At 41.1% G+C, this 10,309-nt stretch overlaps 1 protein-coding gene across 4 annotated transcripts in view; it reads right to left on the bottom strand.

Annotated features, from left to right (window-relative positions):
* Nucleotides 1-8,793, bottom strand: part of LOC106881618 (mitofusin-2) — a 53,121-nt gene extending 44,328 nt beyond the window's left edge. For all 4 annotated transcript variants that reach the window (XR_016238509.1, XR_008266864.2, XM_014932082.3 and 1 more), the window contains exon 1: nucleotides 8,567-8,793. The gene's annotated coding sequence lies outside the window, so the exon portion shown is untranslated. The remainder of the gene's footprint in view (nucleotides 1-8,566) is intronic.
* Between the last annotated feature and the right edge of the window lie 1,516 nt (nucleotides 8,794-10,309).

Below are 10,309 nucleotides of genomic sequence, written 5' to 3'. Positions count from 1 at the left end.
TGTGTATAATCTCCACCTGCCTACTTGCAAATCTATTTATCCTTTCTATATCTAACAATCTATACATCTACTTATAACTACCCATCCATTCATGTGTGTGTATGTGTAGTAGTAGTAGTAGTAGTAGTAGTAGTAGTAGTAGATACTGTAATACTAAATTTAGGACACAGTCAGAAAGGGAGGTTACCAAATTGAGTTGAGACGCAGATTGTGGAATTCATGTGAGTCTTATTTTTACACACACACACAAACAGATGGCTGCTGGATGGGAAACTATAACATATTTGAAATATCTGTGTGTGTGTGTGTGTCTATAGATATGTGCATGTGAGACTTTGTTCCTGCATGTGTGTGTGTGGGTGGGTGTGCATGGGTAATGAACAGCAGCTAGGACAAAGAACAGTTGTTTGTCACCCTCCTCCTCCCCCTCACACACAACTATTTTGAACAGATCATACTTAACAGATTAATGACCGTCTGTTAGTGATTGTATGTTTGTGATGTGTATCTGTGTGCGAGTGTAAGTGGAGATGTATGTGCGTGTGTGGAGATGTATGTGTGTGTGTGTTTGTATGCATGCGTGTGTGCACACAGAGATGTATGTGTGTGTGTGTCTTGATGTAGTCACACCCTCTTTCTCTCTGCAAGTTCTACGGATGTTATGCCAGAATATATAAACAGGATGATCATAGTTGAATCATCTTTAATCATAGCTAGGTCTGCTGGACTGGTACTAACCTGGGGCTAAATGCTGACAACAACAACATACGCAGGGCTAAATACACCTCCTTACCAATACCTCCCCAAGGTAACAAGTAGGGGACAGGGTAAATTTAATTTGCTATTAGCAACAGGTTAATCACAGGTAAAGAAAATATAATCAACATCATCGTAATGTCCATGGGGGAATTCCCTGATGCAGATTTTCCATGGCAAGATGTGCTTCTTGTCACCAGCCTTTACCTTGTTTCCAAGCAAGGTAATATTTCCCCCATGGACAGGCATGCTTCCAGGGAAGATTGGAAATGAAGGACACCTTTTGTTTGACAGTGATACTTGTTCACAACAAACGCAAGAACTCTCACTCACAAGACGAGACCCCAACTCCTCTCGTTCACACACACAGAGGAGCAGGCAAGGATGTGTGATGAAGACGCTTGCTTCCCAACCCCATGGTTCAGGGTTCAGTCCCACTGTGTGGCACCTTGGGCAAGTGTCTTCTACTATAGCCTCAGACCAACCAAAGCCGTGTGAGTGGATTTGGTAGATAGAAACTGAAAGAAGCCCATTGTGTGTATATACATATATATATATATATGAATGTATGTGTGTTGTGCATTTGTTCCCCACCATCACTTGACAACCAATTTGGTTAATTTATAGCCCCCATAACCTAGTGTTTTGGCAAAAGTGGTCACTAGATTAAGTACAAAACTTTAAAAAATAAGTACTGGGGTTGATTTGTTCAACTAAGAACCCTTCAAAGTGGTGCCCCAGCATGGCCATGATCCAGTGACTGAAATAAGTAAAAAGAAATTTAAAAAAATGCATATGTCTGCCTATCATGGAAAGCTCCTCTAAAAGACTTGGCTAACAGACCACATAGTAATTCAGAGGAGTGTTATGTAGTGTCCATGCAGCTGAAATCCAGGGAACTCGATAAAATTATTTCATGAGTAAGTGTACACACACACACACACACACACATATTTCGTCAACCAAATCCACTTATGAGGCTTTGGTCTAATACAAGACATTTGCCCAAGGTAACACAAAGTGGGACTGAAACCAAAACCATGTGTTTGGGAACAAAATTCTTAACCACATAGCCATGCTTGCACCTACAAACTAAACATCCCACCATCAATAAATGTATATTAAAAAATATCTAAGAAAGCAATGAATCAATATATTGAATTTGAAAGGAAATACAAAAAGATAAATACAAAACAAAAAAAAAACCCATTTAAATAAATTAAAGAAATCCAGCGAATGTTTAAAAGACACTGAATTATTATTGTATTGGTTCAAAGAATGGCAGAACAAATTACTTTTGGATGAAGAAATTTTTTCAGCTCAATTTTCTTTCAAGACAAAAGTATGGAATCGACTTAGCTGTTGTTCCTCCTTCCAGGAGATCAATAGATCAGGGACATCACCAAGATGGAGGAATGGTTGAGAAATTTGCTTTCTCACCACATGGTTCCAGGTTCAGTCCTACTGTGTGGCGCCTTGGGGAAGTGTCTTCTACTGTAGCCCTGGGCCAACCAAATCTGTGTGAATGGATTTGGTAGATAGAAACTGAAAGTACACACACACACACACAAACTCAGTTTTTTGCCTCATTGTCTCCTGTCAAAGCATCCAACCCATGTCAGCATGAAAAGTAGAGATTAAACGTTGATAAAAACGATTATGTATGTATCATCATCATCATCATTTAGCGTCTGTTTTCCATGCTGGCATGGCTTGAATGGTTTGACTGGAGCTGCACCTGGCTCCAGTCTGATTTGGCATAGTTTCTATGGCTGGATGCTTTTCCTTACATTAATTGTTCTACAGAGTGTACTGGGTGTCTTTTAATGTGTTTTGCCTTTGCCTCCCACACTTCACTGGCACGGGTGCCTCTCACGTGTCACCTGCATGGGTGCCTCTCACGTGTCACCAGCATGGGTGCCTCTCACGTGTCACCAGCACAGGTGTTTCTCATGTGTCACCAACATGGGTGCCTCTCGCATGTCACCGGCACTAGCTACGTCTATGATTTCATTTAGCTTGACATGACTTTCAAGCAAATTGCCAGAAGTCTCGGTCACTTGTCACCGTTTCTGTGAGACACAAATTCTGAAGATGATGCTTGCACGGGTACGTGTGTATTTGTGTCTCCTTATCCTGGCATCATGTGATATTGACCAACACAGGTCACAGCCACACAAGCAGTGTCATTTGGTTTTCAGTTTTCAATGAAAGTAGGTTAGGCAATGGGGAAATAAGCAAGGTTTGGGGACAGGAAGGGCATCTGATTGTAAAAAACCTACCTAAATAAATTACATTTGACCCAAACAAGCACAGAAAGGAGGCCATAAAAAACCACCAAAAACACACACACCATCATTTTAGTGCTTATTTTACCAATGCTTGCACAAGTCAAACCAACTTTACTGAGGCAGATTTCCGAGGGACAGGTGCCCTTCCTGCTACCAAACAAGGTAAGGTTCCCGCCATGCCTAGACACATTTTTGTAGAATGTTGGAAATGACACTGCTTGTATAACAGTGACACTCATTTACAACTATCATACAATGTCAAGACAAGGAGACACAAACACACATAAGCAGACATAACAAGATTCTTTCAGTTTCTGCCTACCAAATCCCTAAGCAAGGATTTAGACAGCTCAAGGCTATAGAAGCCACTTGCCCAAAGTGCCAGACACTGGGATTGAACCTGAAACCATGTAATTGGGAAGCAAACTCCTTAACCATACAGCCACACCTAAGTTAGAAAATGTGGTGGATTTGGCAGGGGCTACAGCAGAAACCTCTAACCACACACATACATATGAAATGCGTGGCATTGTAGCTATGTTAGAAATTATAATTGATATTGTTAATTTTAACCTGATATAATTAACTGTCCCTTTTACCCCCTTAATTCAAGCCCTTTTGACTTAAGAAGGAAAAAAAAATTATTATTATCATAGACCCCCCCCCCCCCCCATTTTGCAGCTGGATGTGAATATGGCTCTCCAACTGTAATCCTACAGCTAATCATTCAACTGTGAAGTAGGCCAAACATAGCTTCATGGTTGACTGGAGCAAACAGAATTAGGTGAGTGGAGAATTGTTAAGTTTCGGAAATTGGTTTCATATCAGTAGGCACAGATGTGGCTGTGTGGTTGAGAAGCTTGCTTCCCAACCATATGGCTCCAGGTTCAGTCCCACCGCTTGGAACCCTGGGCGTCTTCTATTATAGCCCTGTGCCAACCAAAGTCTTGTGAGTGGATTTGGTAGACAGAAACTGAAAAATGCTCAGGAACAGGGGTGGTCATGTGGTAAGAAGCTTGCTTTCCAATCACATGGTTTCAAGTCCAGTTCCACTGTGTGGTACCTTGGGCGAATGTCTTCTATTACAGCCTTGTGAGTTGATTTGGTAGATGGAAACTGAAAGTAGCCTGTCGTATATATATATATGTGTGTGTGGGTCTGTGTTTGTCCCTCACCACCACTTGACAACTGGTACTGGTGTGTTTACAGGTCCCTATAACTTAGCAGTTGAGTAAAAAGAGACAGATAGAATGAGTACTAAGAAATTTTCATGGTGGTGCCCCAGCATGGCCACAGTCAAATGACTGAAACAAGTAAAAGAGTAAAAGAGTATATATATGTATGTCTTGACATGTGATGGCTGTGACCAAGCACCACCGTCACACAAGTGATGCTCTTTGTTTCTCGTTCTCCACGAAAAACATGTCTGGTTATGGGGGGGGGGGGGGGAATATGACCCTACATTGAAACCAGTAAAGGATGATGATGATGATGATTGCTTAAAAAGATATTTGGTTGTCATCATCATCATCCTTTACTGTCCACCTTCCATGCTGGCATGGGTGGGACGGTTTGTTGCTTTCACTATGTTCCAGCCTTCTTCAGGTGTCTTGTGATTCACCTTAGAGCCTTGCTTGGAATTGAACTCAGAACCACTAGGTGACTGCACTACATTAACCAATGCCTTCCTTCACTATACTATGCCAGTAAGCAGTGACTGAATTTTTCAGGCTTATAAACCTCCACTTAGTGTCTTATGTTGGCTCCGTACCAATTGGGTCTTGATTGTTGCTTTCACTACATTCTGACTGTTGTGTGCGCCAGCGTTCTTCGGGTGACCAGTGTAGAAGGCTGGAGCATACAACAGCCAGAACCCAGTAAAAGCAACAATGGAGACGAGGATACAAGTCTGACTAATACAAACAGCATAGATTCATTATGACTGAATATAATACAAGGATAGTCTTCGTTGGGAGATCCTTAATCACAGGACTGCTGTAAACGGGGTTGACCTGGTTGTTTAAACCACCCCTAACTGTTACACATCACTTTTATTAGATATATAACAATACCACCACCAGCATTGCAGACACTGTTTTGGTGTGTACTTTTCTAAGCTTGCATGGGTCAGACAGAGTTCACTGAAGCAGATTCTCTATAACTGGATGCCCTTCTCATGTCTAATTCTCATCTGTTTCCTAACAAGGTAATATTTCCAGTCAGTCTATTGGACATTGAACAGTCAGGAGGTGACTTCACATGGAAGACTGCAAACAAATGACACAGTTTTCACAAACAGTGACCACTTGGTTTACAATCAGCTTCTTATGAGGTCGGTGCTAAAAAGTTCCTGGCTTTGGGTCAAAAAGAAAATACAGGAGAATCAATCATGATTTTATCCAACCTATTCCCCTCTCACATTCACACGCTTAGTAAGTGGTCCTTCAGTTTTTCTAAGCTCCGTAAAAGAACTCGGAATTCGGGCCTCCAGCCAGGCCCTTTGTGATACCCTTAAAGCCAGGAACTTTTCAATACCCCTTCATACTTGTCAAGACTATAGGAATAAACATCTAGTTATGTACATATATATACAACATGATCATCACCATCATTTTAACATCCACTTTTCTATGCCTGCATGGGTCAGATGGAATTTGTTGAGGAAGATTTTCTATGGCCGAATGCCCTTCCTTTTGTCAAGTACCACCTGTTTCCATGCAAGGTAATATTTCCCCCAGGGACAGACATGCTTTCTCAAAATATTGGGAACTAAGGACACTGCTTGCCTGACAATAGCCAACATGTGATATCTCAGACCAGAGAGTGAGTAACACACACACACACATACGACAGGGCTTCTTTCAGTTTCCATCTACCAAATCCACTCACAAGGTTTTGGTTGGCCTAGGGATATAGTAGAAGATACTTGCCCAAAGTGCTATCAAGCACGTCGGCTAGATTATAGCTGTCATTCGAAAAGGTATAGCTTTGTCATACACACTACATCAGGCCGATCCTGTCTGAGAATAATAACGTTGAGGGATACACGTGACTGTCAATTTAAAAAGCGGGTAATTCGGTTGATCGAACAACCGATTCCTCATCACCGAAGATCCACCCAATTATTTTATTACGTGTGGGTGAACCAGCTTCGTGTAATCTGTCTATAATCAGAAGGCAGCGATCTGGCCGAGTCGTTAGCACGCCGGACGAAACGCTCAGTGGAGTTTCTTCCGGGTTTACGTTCTGAGTTCAAATGCCACCGAAGTCGACTTTGCCTTTCATCCTTTATCACAGGTAATAAAAATAAATACCAGTTAAGCAGTGGGGCCGATGTTAACGACTAAAAACAAAGCCCCCCCACCCCATCAGTATGACTGCATGCCAATGTATACCAGCACAAGAATAAAAGCACACACACACACATACACCACACACACATACACCACACACACATATATATTGTTCAAATTTACAGAAAACAAAAGACGAAGACAGGTGAAGGTACAACAAGCAGGTGTATTAGTTTAAGGGATGGGAAAAATGGAAAAGCCTTTGACGTTTCGAGACTACGATATACAAAAATTTCCGAAAGCTCGGTTTGTGTGTGTGTGTGTGTGGAGTGTGACTGTCATCCAGTTCCACCTATATATATATATATATATATATATATATATATATATATATATATATATATATATATGTGTGTGTGTGTGTGTGGTAATCTTCAAGTTTAGGGGGATAAAAAAATAAATAAAAATATTCAAGGGAAATAACTGAACGACTTACCAGTATTATCCGTTTTCTTCTAGCTGTTTATAAATAAATCACACCCTAACCCTAACGTCAATCAAATCACGTGTGTGATTTATTTATAAACAGAGATGTACGGAGAATACTGGTAAGACGTTCAGTTACTTCCCTTGAATATTTTTATTTATTTTTTAAATCCCCCTAAACTTGAAGATTACCATATATATATATATATATATATATATCGTCAGCAAATCAATAAATTCAAAAGAGAGGCACACTCTAAGTTATAGAGTGGTAGAGTATTTAGATAAAGATTTTTTTTTTTTCTACTTTAGGCACAAGGCCAGAAATTTTTGGGGCCAGTCGATTAGATTGACCCCAGTAAGCAACGGGTACTTAATTTATCGACCCCGAAAGGATGAAAGGCAAAGTCGACCTCGGCGGAATTTGAACTCAAAACATAAAAACAGACGAAATAGACATAGTTATGGCTGGTCAATAGGGTTACCCAGGGTTTCACGTCCATAAAAAGCGCTTAGTTTTACAACGTCTTGCCAGACTGAAATGGCTAGAGATGTGTGATAAAAGAATGTCGTTTCGGAGCCATGTAGTTCCGGGTTCCATCCCAATACGAGGCACTTTGAACAATTGTGTAGAACAATACCTAGCGAGTAAGATTTAGCACACGGACAATGCAAGGAAAGCCGTTATGCATATATAAATATGTGTGTGTGTAAGCATTCTATATATATATATATATATATATGTGTATATATATATACACATGTATGTTGTGTGTGTTGGTGTTATGACCTTGTGGTATTTAAAGGGACATAACTCAAAAAGTAGATCGGGAAAATGACATTAAATATGATGATGATGAGTCGATATAGCTGGAGAAATCCCCATTAAATGCGGTACACTCTTTCGGTCAATAGTAACGTTATTATATATAAAAAAAAGTTCACACACGATATATATGTGTGTGTGTGTATGTAATTATGTATGGGTGTATGGGTGTTGATAACGAAACCTTTGCTTCTGTTTAAATTGATTTTGTACCTTTTGACACTGAAGGAAAAACTTTTCTTTAGATCACGTGCAAAAATATAAGTTACATGAATATAATTTACACACAGTATATAGATATACACATATGATAGATAGATCGATTGATTGATATGTGCGTTCAATGTCATTGGGGAGAGAGGGGGAGAGAAGTAGCGGAGATAAAAGTGAGAGAGAAAGAAAGATAATGACATGAGACGGATGGAGAGGAAAAAAGAGAGAAGGAAAGGTGGTTTAAAATGAAATAGAAACACGTTATTACATGTGTGTGTGCGAGAGAGAGAGAGAGAGAGACAGACAGACAGAGAGGGGGAGAGAGAGAGAGGGAGAAAGAGAGAAGTAAAGGAGAACAAATTAGACAAAAGAGGTAATAAACAGAAAGAGACGGTAGAGTTAGAGTGATATAAGAACGATAGGGAAGAGAATGATGGTAATTATATATGAGTATATATAACTATATATTTATGTACATATATATCTATGTAGATATATGTGTGTATGTACGTATATATGTATGTATATATACATGTGTATGCATGTCTATGTGTGTGTGTATAAACCTATGAGTTATAATAATGGTATATACACTTAAAGGAAGAAGAATTGTGGTTTTGCAACAAGTTGATAGCTTTGGGTAGAATAAGACGGGGTGGGCACGGCTAGGGTTGTCTGTATTATAATAAGGTAGAGGTTACCTGCTTCTTGTTGAATGAAACCAGAGAGAGGGAGGACTGGCTTGCTGCTATCTGCCCCCGAGAAGGGCAGCCCTCTCACACTTGTCCGTCCGTCGACGAGATGGTCAATGAATGGATAGGCTTCGGTGTGAAGTAGAAGAAGAGGAAGAGAGAAGCCCGGCGTGAGGAGAGGACGAGGACATAGGAATGACAGAGCAAGCCATATTGCTTCTCGTCGATGCGAGAGTTCCGGCGAGACGCAGCAGCAGCAGTGGTAGTACGAGTATTGGCAGCGGAGGCAGCCGCTGACGCTGACGCTACGGCGGCGGCGGCGAGATCAACGCTCGCATTGCCAGTGTTGTAAAAGTGCAAATGTGGGGTCAGTTGCACGGAGTCGAAACACACACAGCGAATCTATCTCGCTCGTTTTTATTTGGGGAACGGTGAAACTTGAAGCAGATAAAGCTATGGAAATAATAGCGTGGAAATATTAGGTTGAAAAAACAAAAAAAAACTCTGGATAGAAAGAGTCGAAGGTTGTCCGTCGGACGGCAGCAGTACACGAAAGGGCTAAGGTGTAGGTGCAGGAGGTGGTCAAACTCTGTTTAAGGAGTAGACAACCACCATATATATATTTATTTATTTATTTATGTGTTTCAGCCAAGTGGCTGCGGTCATGTTGGTGCACCACCGTGTATATACATGCCTATCTATCTATCTATCTATCTACTCTTCCTTTCTCTGTCTGTCTCTCTCTCTCTATATATATACACACGCACACACGTACCCATATATGCCAGATACACACACATATATTTACACACACACACACACACACACACACACACACACATCTATGCCAGATGCACATATCAGTCTACAACGCCCTGCTCAGTCATATGTTGAATGGTTTGACAGGATTCACCAATCTGCAGAGCTGCACCATCCTTTTTTTTTTGGCGTGGGGGGGGGGTCGATAAATTAAGTACCAGTCGCATACTGGGTCGATCTAATTAACTGCCCCCCCCCCCAAAATTTCGGTCCTCGTGCCTAGAGTAGAGAAGAATATGTAGTGATCACTTTCATGATACCAGTGGCCCTAAGAAGGCAGGAAAAGAACAGGAAAACCATAAAAAGTCCCCTCAACGGGCGGGGAGAGGGTTTGAGAATGGTGAGTGAGGGGCCATTTGCCTGGGACAAGCACAGATGTCTGACTATAGCAGTGCTTCTCAACCAGGGTCCATACGATCCTCAGGGGCCCATATAAGGTGTTGAGATGTTGAAATTTATCTGCAATAAATTGATTATACTTTTGCAAGAGGCACAGGAGTGGCCGTGTGGTAAGTAGCTTGCTTACCAACCACATGGTTCCAGGTTCAATCCTATTATGTGGCACCTTGGGTAAGTGCCTTCAACTATAGCCTCGGGTCAACCAAAGCCTTGTGAATGGATTTGGTAGAGAGAAACTAAAAGAAGCCAGTCGTATATATATATATATATATATATATATATATGTGTGTGTGTGTGTGTGTGTGTGTGTGTGCGTGTATGTGTGTGTATATGCTTGTGTTTGTGTTTGTCCCACAACATCGCTCGACAACCGATGCTGGTGTGCTTATGTGCCCATCACTTAGTGGTTCGGTAAAAGAGACCGATAGAATAAGTACTAGGCTTACAAAGAATAAGTCCTGGGGTCGATTTGCTCAACTAAAAGGCGGTGCTCCAGCATGGCTGCAGTGAAATGACTGAAACAAGTAAAAGAAT

This window comes from Octopus bimaculoides, chromosome 26 (genome assembly GCF_046866305.1).
Source record: "Octopus bimaculoides isolate indiv1 chromosome 26, ASM4686630v1, whole genome shotgun sequence".
Lineage (NCBI taxonomy): Eukaryota > Metazoa > Mollusca > Cephalopoda > Octopoda > Octopodidae > Octopus > Octopus bimaculoides.
The sequence above is the reverse complement of the archived record's forward strand: the minus strand, read 5'-3'. Positions and strand labels throughout refer to the sequence as shown.